We start from the raw sequence: 12,233 nt of genomic DNA on the forward strand, positions 1-12,233 counted from the left end.
CACAAAAGAGAAAGAACCCATCCAGTCAAGCTAGACTGGCCAGATTATTAGATGAGACAGGGAAGTAAACTTCTATTTGATTTAAGCCATTGTATGTTGGAGTCTTTATGTTATATCAGCCTAGTCTTTAACTCTGAGTGTTACAACCCAGGCATGGGTATATGAGTGTGAAGGGGACGCAGGATGGAATTCAACGCTTAACTAAACTGACTGACTAGTCGTTTCAGCCAACGTGGTCAGCTGGTATCACTCTTTCCCAGTGTCTTTATAACAACTTCACGAATAGGCAAATAATTCAAATGCTTAATGCTATAAAGAGGTCATTTTGAATGGATTTAACTCAGAATATCGTGGTCATTAAGTAAACATTTGAATCGCGTAAATATACACTTTCAAAAGAACCAATGAATACATTTAAAATGGCTGGATAGCTATTTTTAACTTTGTTTGTAACCAAGAAATAATTTGTAATACGTAAGACACAATGAGTGAAGTCTATCAAGATGCCTTATCATCCCTTAATCTAACAAAAAAATAGCTCAAATTGGGGGTGGAAGAAAAACTGCAACGATCACCCTTTCTTTTAGATTGTTTTTTAACCTTCTCATTAACAAGTTGACTATAAAACTGAAGCAACACAAAAAATGAAGTTTGAAGATGACCAATATTTAAAGAATAACCATTTAACTGTAATCTATATGAGCTTCATGATTATCATCAATTAACTCCCACTGTCATTCAGAACTGAATCCAAGACAATGAATTTCACAAATTGGATTTGAAGTTTTAGCAAAAACCTGTGTGGGTGAATTGCAAATGTTTGGGGGAAGCAGGGAAAAAAATGACACAGAAACCTATATATTAAACCACCAAACCAAGGCAGCCATGATAGAATGGCATCAATATAATTGTGACCAGAGCACGTTGTCTTTTTAGCTCCAGTCTTGATATTTTACATGACCTTGGATAAGTTACTAATGTGACCGGTTTCCCAGTTTGTAAAGTGGGGATTATAATAATTACCGGCTACCTCTCAGGGATGCCAGCAACAAGACCCATTTTGTAAAGTGCTCAAATCTACTTGGAAGAAATTGTTCTATCACTACCAAGTATGATGAGTGTTATGTATGATCTTTCAGATCTCTGAATCTAACTTGGAAAAATGTCTTCATCTGGTTTTCTGAATTTTCCTGGCCACTTTTATGCACATAACCAGTTGTTCCCAGAGTGCCACTGTAGGCACATTTATTTGCATTTATGCTGACTGTTAATGAGTCCCAGATTGCGAATTTGGGCATGCCACTGACTGAGGAGCTCCTGGTATCTGAAATCTCTATCCTGTGAGTACTGTGGAAGATGGTGCTGGTCTCTTGACCATCACTGGGCAGCACAGTATCTTTGTTTAGGGTTTGTTCACTGGGAGGAAACACTAAGCATTCTATCCATTTTATAAATTTTTTTAGATTTTATATTTTTAACAAATCTTTTTTTTCCTTCATATATAAGAGGTCAAGATATGTAAGGATTAGTTTTTGAAGGATCCTTGAGCTTGTTAAAAGGTAAAAGAGTACATGTAAGTTATTATTTATTTGCCTATATATCTTATTTCTAAAAAAAAACTGAAAAGGGAGTCAAAACACAAATGGAATTGATATTGTAGAAGAAAAACAGTTAAATAATAAAATGTTAATTGGGAGTAGGAAAAATGAAGTTGACTTAAAAGCAGAATATCAACAACAAAAAGTTGAAGTTAAAAAATACTACTAAGCTTAAGCAAAAACTCTTACTCTGAGATTCCTAGCAGTCAAGACAAAAAGAAAACTTAGATGAATTCGTTGTTCAGCTTCCTTTGTTTCATGAAAGGAGGCATCAGGAGGACAAAATTTTTCTATTCTCCTTAAATCTGACAAAGCGTTCCTGATTTGCTGGATACTGTATATAATACACCATGTTCTTGACAGTAATTATAAAAAAGCTTGTTTTTTCCTCCGCATGGACTACCTTTCTTAGTCAACTAATGACAAATTCCTGGAAACTTTTTTTTTTCCCCAAACTTGCCCTTGACTCATGATATCTTTAACCTTGAACAGTATCATGGAATTGGGAAACATCATACTGCACAAATTCAAATATTTTCACGTCATGGGTGTAAGCATGGTCATCATAATGACATCAGTCAGGAGAAAAATAATCTATGCTTACAGGTGATTCCAAATAAAACAATGAAAACCTACTCATTAAGCCCATTTTTGGAGCTGGAGGGATATTTCATCTTTTCAACCACTTTTCCAGCTTTGTTTCATCACAATTTTTAGCTGCACCAGAAACCTTTGCTAACAGCACAAAATGAGTTCAGCACCTGGCATGGCTTTCAATGAGGAACACCTTGGATTGAGATCTTGCAGGGATCACAGAGACCAAAACACACAACATGCAGCTGACTAACCGTGGCAGAGACAAAATGCCCACAAAACAGGAAATAGTGACTGGATGGCCTTTTACAGAAGGCGGCTGCAGAGCCCTGAAGTAGACTAAAACTGGGAAACTGGGAAGTGCTTTGCCAGAAATCATGCGAGGTAGGACCTGAGAGCCCCAATGACTGGCTGGAATCAACCTTTTCCATGCCAGAACATCTGAAAGGTAATATATCCTCTTTGGAGGTCAATTAGGTGCTTCCCACATGGTTTAATTTAAACAACAAAGATAGTGAAATGAGGAAAGTTGGTTGGATTTTTTGGGCCCAAATCAAATGTGCCAGAATGCAACTGGAAAAACAAATCCCTACCTTGATAGTGCCTTCTAGAACCCCCAAACCCTGGGTGAGATTAAAAACAAAACCGATCTAAGAATCTTCACATTAGCAAAGTTTCACAAAAAACCTTGCTCAACTGAAGAATAAGAAGTCTGTATCTTACAAATTCATAAACTCTAACTTGGTAAGATCTGAGCAAAGGCTTTGTGTAGTAACCAGGCTGGCAAGTAAGTGTTTTAAAGCAGACACCAATCTACTCAATCAAATGCAAACACCATTGGCCAAGATTCAAAAATAAAATGAAGACGCTTGCTCCTTGAGAAACATCAGACTTGAAAGTGACCTGCAAGATGAGCTTGAGGGAGGCGACCTCTGCCCTCACCGGAGACATACTTTGGGAATCAAAAAAAAAAAAAAATGTAGCCTCCAGAACCGTCAACCAGAGTGCTTTTTTTTGCCCCTGCTCCCAAAAGTGAGTTTGAGAAAATTTAACTTAGCTTTAATTCATCAAGCTACACTAGTCTCTATGAAAACTTCTAATTTTAAAATCAAGTACTCATTTGATTTTCAAGCAAGGTCAAGAGAACAAGGCAGCTGAGCGCCGACGTCACAGGGACATGCCCCACGCCACACGGCAGTGACATCAACGCGGCGTGTTGCTATGGTGCCTGACTATTAATTTCTGAAAGAAGGGATTATAAAGCAGCCAGATGAACATCCACCAGATGACACCACTTCAGCACAGAAGACGGACATGCGTTACTCCTGTTTGCAGCAAGTTAATTTTATGAATCACCACTTTTGTGATGTGAATATTCCTTTCTAACTTTAAACCTACCAAGTCAACAACCAAAAAAAAAAAAAAAAAAAAAATTCAACTTCCACAAACAGGGGAAAAGTTCGATAATATTTGGGGGGGGGGAATGTGACTATGTGAACCATTTGTTAAGAGCAATCTTTTCTTTAAAGGCCTTCGAAAATATGCTACATACACACTTACACACAAATAAATACATGTATATTTGATAATTCTGTAGATCCGAAAAGAACTGAATTAAGATGCCTAGAAGTTGGTAGATAGAGTCCTAGATGTAATTCCACTAATCATATTTGCATTTACCTTTTTTGGCTTCTGTAAAGCAATCTTCTGTTATAGTCACCTCAAAAGGTCACTTCTTACCCTGAAAACAAAAGAGAATATCAAAATCTGAATGTCAAGACAAAGTAGCAACCACCTATTTGCCTGGGAGAGATGCAAGAAAACCAACCAAAGAACTCAATTCTATTTAATGGCAAAAGACTCTCAGAGTTAATAAAAACCCGTGTCAAGACCTCCACTTAGTGGACCATGTGCCTTTGAGGCTCTTCAAGACGATAACAACAACTTGGACGGAAAAAGTCAAGATGAAGCATTTCACATTTTGCCTATGAACTTTTTCTCATCTTGTTGTCTATCAATTTATTTCATGTGGAATAACATGTGAGTCACAGGCCTTTGTTTTTGGAAACCAGACTGCTACTTGAACGTGTCTTTGTTTGGTTAACATCCACGACATCTCTAATTTCATTAAAGCAGAGGCTTATTTTTTTTCCCCTTGCAAGAGCGTTAGTTCTTATAGACAAGATGCTTTATGCCACTCTGGACCTTTCAAAATGAATAAAAGCACCACAATTTTCAGCTTGCGGAGGGGTGGGGGTGGGGTTCATCGGTGGGTGAAAGCTGTTCACACAATGTTTTCCACTTAGTGTACTTCTACCAGACCTACTAAGTTCAATAAAAATGGCTCGTGTCAGGTGAAATCAACAATTGAAATCAAGCTTCCTAAAACACAAAGGAAGCACGGAACACATCTAACTCCTGCATCTGCATACTCCCGTATGCAAAACAGCGTATAATCCTTTAAGAAACATTACAAGCTGCCTCTCTCTGCCCATGTAACTGGGATCAACATATGGCACAAGGGAAAAGAAAAACATTTGTTTATTAATTTAGATCAAGTTACCAACAGGGTACAGGATTCATTCCACATCAATTGACCAAATGCTCATATATACGTATGTTTTCTTAAGATGGTGAAGTCATACCATCTTTTTACTAAAACGTTAATATCCTTTTGCTTACTCTTCGGAACAATATGTAATGAAGTGGTTCAAATTTGATACAGAATATATCTCTGCTCATCCCTCGGCAGTTGGCCCTGAATGTGGAAAGGCAAACATCATCGAGAAGAGTTCAATCTTATTTCACTAGGGCTAAAAATCTGAAAGTGGTACTTTGGTGTGTACTATCTTTGAGGAATTGATCGGAGGCCAATTTATGACATTTCCACAAGCAAGTGTATGCAGATTCTTGCCATTAAGATTGGGAAAAAATGCAGGCTCTGAGTGAAATCATAATTTTCATGTTTACTGTAAGAGGAAATTGGAGGTTTTCACCATAAATGTTCACCATTTGGGTGGGGGAAAACCCTAGCTCTGGGACTTGAAATTACTGTTTTGCAACCTGCCCCAAACCTTTTTGTTTTGACACAAAACAATTCAAATCGAAAATGAAAATCGTGTGCTTTACTGCTGAGGTGTGTCGCCAGGGATTGGTTTCTCCAGCAGTGAGAACTTGGTTAGAGCGCAAACGGTGATAAGAAAACAGAGCTGTGATGGTCGGGTCCTCGAGGTAATGCTGAGATCTACAAAGCAGCCCCGCCCCACGCCAATAAGAAGAGCTCATGAGACACGAGGCACGGCAGCCGTCTCACACAACAGAAATTTCCATCTCCACCACTCATCCAATCTTAAATGGAAAGTAAGTGAACTCTGGCAGACCCTACTCAATTCAGGGCAAGAACGCCCTTTCTCCCTCCTTTTCACTTGAGATGTTTTCCAACGTGTGCACTCTAAACTAATTTTCATTTTTATCTATTGAGTTGCATCTATTTTTGCATTTTTGGCAGTCAGGTCTATAGTATCAGACTTTGCAATGCAGATAAGATTGCATTGCAAAGATCATATAGGCCTGGCAAACAATTGCACCTTATTAAAATTTAATGTCTGTAAAAAACAAAACAAAACAAAAAAAACTGCTGAAAATGCCTACTTTGAATAAAGTTATCTCTAGTGTTGTATTCAAACCTGCAGAACATTTCCAGGTAAGTACTGCGTCTGTTTCTCTACTCACCTATAGCTACCTAGAACAGTAGGTAAGTGAACACAGAGCAAAAGTATAAGCTGGTTCCCCCTCACAGAGTTTATGAGCGTAATTTTTCCCTGGAGGAAAAAAATTAATAATAACAATATTATACAATTGACCCTCCAACTTATAATCACTAAAGCAATACAAATTTGGCTACATTTAATTTTTACTTAGACATAAAAAATTGGCAGTGGGATACAAACCCTATTTTCTTCCATTTTGAAGTTCCATAAATTTTAATGCAAATGTACATTTGACCACTCATTAATTTATTTCTGTTGATTTTAGTTTTTAGTATACATTAGCAAAGTAATCTAAAAGATATTTTTCCAGCTTTGCTGAGAAAAGATTAATAGTTCAACAGCTGTTTGCCATCATGCTAAATTAAGTGAAATGTGTCAATATAATAGACAAGAAAATTAGGGAGTAGTTCTGGGGCCTGAGTCTGCCTCATTACTAGCCTACAAGAATCAGAAATCAACAACTAGCAGAAAAATCTGCATTTCATTTTTTCCAAAGCATAAAACTTCCATTTCCAAAACTGCTATTAAAAACAGAACAAAACAAAACGCTTCACCTTATCAAATATATCAACTACATACCTGCATGTTTACTGGCAGCACAAGCACCAAAAGTAAAAATTAAACGATTATGTAACGCTTTTAAGTTAAAAAGAGAAAGAAAAATATTGCCCTGCAGCCCCCTTGTCTCCTCTTAGAAAAAATGCTGGCACCAAATGAATTTCTTTTTTTTCTTTTTCTTTTTCTCTCCTTCTTAAGTTTCCTATTGGTTTTAGGTTTATTAAAGGTGAGCCAAGGATACGGTAAATAGAAATCACTTATTTTCCTTTATGTCATTCTCTGTACAATTAAGAGCCTGTGAACACCAGAAAATGTTCTGAGCGTGACCTCTTAACTATTGTTTGTGATAATGTTATTTACCCTAAAGCTATTTGATGACCGTAAAGACCTTGACCACGACATTACTCTTCAGCTGAGATCCCTAGGTTAGGAGACTAATGTACCTTCCTCTTCCTCTGTCTCCCCAGTTCCCCCTATTCCCCATTAGGAATTTCACTCTCTAGACCCCTTAGGTTACTACAGTGCTTCAATTTCATACTTTCTATCAGTATATTTGCCCTTAATTTAACCAGTGTGATCCTGCCCATTGGTATGGCCTAGCTGGAAACGAGGTGCAGGTAAACATGGAGGTGTGATTTTATTTCACAAGAAGAAAAATGAACAATATACGCTCTATTTTTTGCCATTAAAAATATTTCTCCCTCTTTTTTCATGGCCAACTCAAGGAAATGATTTGCATCAGGATTTCAGCGTTATATTTCATTTTGTACAAGTATACAAGAGACTGTGAAGGCCAGCCACCTTATTTCACTGCAACCTTCAGCCCAGCGAATGCTGGCTGAGAACCTACTGTGTGTCAGTGTCCCTGGGATGCGAGGATGATGAACGCCAGCTCCCGAGCCACGATGAAGGTGGCAGTTAGGAGTTTCATCTCTGGCTAGAGCAACCCTTCTCTCGAAGTCCAGAGAAACAGGGTTCAAACTTCCCATCCTCCCAAATATCCCCATCAAATGACATATACTTCATCTGAGAAAACAGAAAATCTCAAAGGGCCAGTTTCCAAGAGATGGCTGTCTCTTTAACCTGTGAATCTTAACTCATGTGGGCTTTTCTGTCTTGTTTTTCAAAGATGTCCTAGAAAAACAGAACTATCTTCAACACAAACTCGACTAGCTGAGAAATGATAATACAAGGGTCACTTCATTTTCTTGCACTCAAGACAAGAAAATCCACTTAGAAATCAACCTGAAAGTCTTTTTTTTTTTTTTTCCTCTGCTCTAATAACTTCAAATACTGAGTCAGGCTTACAATAAGAAAGAGGAAGGAGGGAGGGAAGGAAGTGAGAAAAGAAGGAAAGAAACAGGGAGAGTACACGGGCAGGGGCAGGGGCAGGGGTGGGGGGGTGGGGGGGTAAGGAAAAGGAAGTAAATTAGAAAGAAAAGAAAGAAAAGGAAAACTATTGTGTCGAGCAGGTCTCTGGGACCAGAGGCGACCCTGGCCATCACCCAGGTTTGCTGGTTTACAAAGGGCCACATCTCTTTTACTTCTCTTTAGCAAAGAAAAACCTACCACAGGGGATCCATCACTGCACCTACGTCCCCCGCCTATTGCTGCGAGGAACATTTTACTTCCTTTCTCCCCACCCTCTGGGACCCTCAACTAAATCAGAGGACCTAACTTGGGGTCCATTCTAGTAAGAAGAATCTGAACTGCTCTACATGAAGTAAGCCCCATGGTACAGGCAAAACCTGGCCGAGGCTTGCCTGTGGAATTACTTCAGGCCCCCCACAACTCCATGTTGGCCCATCTCATTTGGAGAAAACCACTCTCTCTTACCTTAAAGGAAAGCAAAACCCTGGTCATGGTCCTGTGAAAATATTTTATAGGTATCCCTTAGCAGGCTTTAAATGTTGAAGCCTAAAAACAATATTTGCTGTTTTCTCTTTGAAGCTCTAACAAAGCCTTTGTTTTAGATTTACGCGGAGTGTGTGCAACAAGAGTTAATAATCAAATCCATCCCAGCCCCCATAAATGTTAAACAAAAAGATAAAAGAAATGCAAATAGCTATTGTCATGGAAAGTTAAAGTACCTGTCTGTATTTTTAAGTGAAAACTATTATCTCTATCAATCAAAATTTAAGAATACAATAGCGCTAATCACAGAAGGTGCTCTGGCGGAGTTACTTTTCCTCATGAAAAAAAAAAAAAAAGTATTCTTCCCCTTAAAAACCGAGCATAAAAGTCATATACTTACAATTAGACAGGGTATTTGTAATTTTATTATTAAAAACCTTCAGCGGCCTCACTGCTAACAAATGCTTCTAAGTCTCTAGACTGATTTGTACCTAAGAAGACCCAAGTCCCTACATATTTTAATAAGGTTGATGAAATTGGATTCACATTCTCACGGTTTCCGACCTGCGGGGGAACAGCACACTCTTCTGTTGAAAAGAGTCACTCAAACAGAGGCAACAGTTAACTGGCAATGAAAACTCCTTTCAGACCCTGGACACAATTCCTAGCCTCTGAGATATCTTTACATAGGACATACCTTCCCTTGGACGGCTCATCCTTCTTAATTGTGGCAATTTAGTTTTGAATTTCTCCCACGACTTCTACCATCATACCCCAGAATGATCAAAGTGCACAGCGTGTCAATTTCCCTAGGTCTCTCTCTCTCTCTTTTTTTTTTTTTAATTTCACTTTTTAAAAAGACTGGATTAAGACCCTGAACATCGTACTTTCTAAAGACAGTACAGGAACAAAAAATATCAAGACCCCAGATAGTAAAACCAACAGCGCAAGATTAAAATTCCTAGAGCAAACAGTTAAGCCAGGATGCCATTATGCAGGCTGAGTCTGGATGGATGTCTCCTCCACCATGGGGCCAAGAGGCTGTCATCTTCCCCCCAGCAAGATCAGATTTCCTTCCCTCCCAACCGCCGCTCTGCACAGCACGGCCAACATCTCCAGTGTGCTATTAATATCAATGAAGAGACGATTCGATTTCCACTGAAGAAAACCCTTCCTATTCCGGCACAGACTTTCGGGGAGGACCCTGGCCTGGGGATAGACAATACAGCAGCAGAGTTTCACTGCTTTCTTACAGTTCGGTCTCGCACACTGTTTGAAGGCTTTTAGCAAACAATGGCAGCATTATCTGCAGGACAGTTACAAAACAGGATTTGTTAGGACAAAGAATAATAAAGCTGTTCTCTTTCTCTCTCCCCATCTCCCTCTCTCTGTTTCTCCCCCCCCCCCCCACCGCCCCCCGCAGTTCCCAAGAGCCTCTCTCTGCCAGTTGAAAATTCAGCCACATTTCCTGAGCGGCACCTGTACTTGTCTATTTCAACGCTGCCAAGCAACTGACAAACGGCCCAGGAACCAGGACCAGAAGAGCGGGCAAAGTAGCCTCTCAACATTTGGAAAATGAAACAAAAGTATCAGCCTTGGCTTCGCACACACTTACCCGTTCATGGTGAGGAAGGGAAGCTTTGGGGCCGCAGAGGCAATTTTCACACAACGGAAGAAAGTTGAGAGTTTGTAAGGGAGAAAGTACAGGCGCTGGGAAGCCTGCGAGCTCTCCGGGCTCCCAGGCTGGCGGCAGTGTGAGGGAGGACTGAAGGTATGTGGGCTAAACACAACAAAAGCCACTGCCTTACTCTAGATTAAATATGCAGGAAGAGGCCCCTTTGCATAAACACAAACACTCAGCAAATGAATAACTGGCTCAATCAGACGCCCGCTGTGCCTTCTACCTGTCTTCTCTCTGACGGGAGACACTGCCTGTTCCAAAGGACAAGGACTAAACAGGAGACAGTTAAATGTTCTGTTGCTATAATAACAATTAAAATGAATTGCATTCATTAGTAATTAAGAACTCACTCCTGGGGTGGGGGGGAAATGTATGGCGGAGGGCGGGCAGGGCAGGGGGGCGTGGGGAACACAGGGCTATTGTTGTATCTCTAGCACTCCAAAAAGAACTTGGCGTAAGACACATCAGCGGAGTTTTACTGTAGCTTGAATTTAAGATCTCTAACATTCAATGAGAGGTTTAAACAATCACATGTTTTCGGCCACAATTTAAGGTCAGAAATACACCTCTTGTTTCTCTGCTTTGCCCCATTAGAAACCGATCCTTGTGAGTCTGTACCTCCAGAAGGATCTGTTGCATCTATGTGTAAATATTTACACATATAAAATATATACACACATACATGCACATATATGTACGTGCATATACGTGCATATATATGCTCTCACACAGAATATTCACACATATCTAATTAAAGAGAATAAACCAAACAAAAAGTGTCCCTTTACACTCTTTGGTTCACTAATGATTTAAGAAAAACAATTTGAGTCTTCCAAAAATACATCCCAAATGCCTGCCTTTCAAATGTCATCAATCCATGACCACTCATTTAAAAACATTACCCATATATTAGAAAGAATGCTTTTAACTGAGTGGCCTCAACCACTTATAATTTCAATTAAATAACATAATTACAGTCAACAATTTTCTCCATTTTGGCAGAAAATATGCCATACCTCAACATAATTTGTCCTTAGAACCGAGGAATTTAAGCAAGAGGAAAAACATGCGGGCACTAGGAATTCACTACTGCATTTTCTCAGCTCATGGAGTCAACTCATACCCCTAACCTCTTACTGTATGGTCCAGTTACATGTTGGTCTTAGTAACTTAATTATTTTTTAATAACCTTTGCAGTATTAAATGATTTCATTTGAAACATAAATAAGATTATGTTCGTCTATGTCCTTTTAATGCCACATAGGACTTTGGGGGCAAATCCAGCACTGCTATTCCATAGGATGTGCCTACATTATTACTTGGACTAAAAAAGGGTAGGTCACAGGTCCTTCACAGCCTCAGAGGATGTACCACGATTACGCTAGCCAAGGGAAATAAGGTGGCTTTCTATTTCCAAAGTGGGTTTTATTTTATTAACACCACACTGTTTCCTGGCTATATCATTCTGCCCCAAAAGCAAAAGATATTACTGAAAAGTTTTAAAAAACCAATCTTAAACATATATTATGGTATAATACAGAGAGAAAATCTGAAAATTCCCGAAGTCCCCTGAAATAAAATACAGGTTCTTTAAGAGGGGGTCCCCAAGAAACTCAAGATGCCTATTCTCTTCGCTGTTTTGTCTTGAAATGACCTTCCAAGTCAGGTGTTAGATAACCCTCTTGCATAGACTATAGTGATCTAACCTTGATGCAAATAAACCATAGAACAAAATTTAATCAGTATATCACTGTGAAAAAGGCCTTTGTCCATCCCAATGGAGCTTCTAATGACTGTTTTGGCAGTTCTGGCAGGTAGTTATGCTTCCCAGCTCATCTATATCTCATACTGGTTGAGCAAGCTAATGGAAATGCTGTTAGTGGAATCCAATATTAATGCTCTGTATCGTGCAAACCTGGATGCAACTGAATATATTACACAATTATAGGTAGTATCTAATTCCATAGGTATTAGATACTGTCCTCGAAATTAATATTTTAATGAGGAGAGTGAAATAAAGACGACGACCCAGGTAAGGGATCCACGCGTTGTGGCCCCAGCTAAGCTCCTTGCCGCCAGAGCACTGGATCCCTGAGCAAACAGCACAGACACAGGGATTGTGACAAAAATCCATATGCAAGCTTTACAGGCTGAGTGACACATACTGATGCACAGAGT

The 12,233-nt window shown here is 39.3% G+C and overlaps 1 protein-coding gene across 10 annotated transcripts in view; it reads right to left on the minus strand.

Moving 5' to 3' along the window:
- Window positions 1-12,233, minus strand: part of FOXP1 (forkhead box P1) — a 590,027-nt gene that overhangs the window by 314,008 nt on the left and 263,786 nt on the right. For 7 of the 10 annotated variants that reach the window (XM_082412243.1, XM_082412253.1, XM_082412254.1 and 4 more), the window contains one exon: window positions 3,873-3,933. The exons of 2 other annotated variants lie outside the window; for them this stretch is intronic. The gene's annotated coding sequence lies outside the window, so the exon portion shown is untranslated. Of the gene's footprint in view, window positions 1-3,872; window positions 3,934-9,989; window positions 10,112-12,233 lie in introns of those variants that run through there. One more of the 10 variants, XM_082412252.1, reaches the window with a different exon arrangement.

This window comes from Balaenoptera physalus, assembly GCF_965194825.1.
Source record: "Balaenoptera physalus genome assembly, chromosome: 11".
NCBI classification, from domain to species: domain Eukaryota; kingdom Metazoa; phylum Chordata; class Mammalia; order Artiodactyla; family Balaenopteridae; genus Balaenoptera; species Balaenoptera physalus.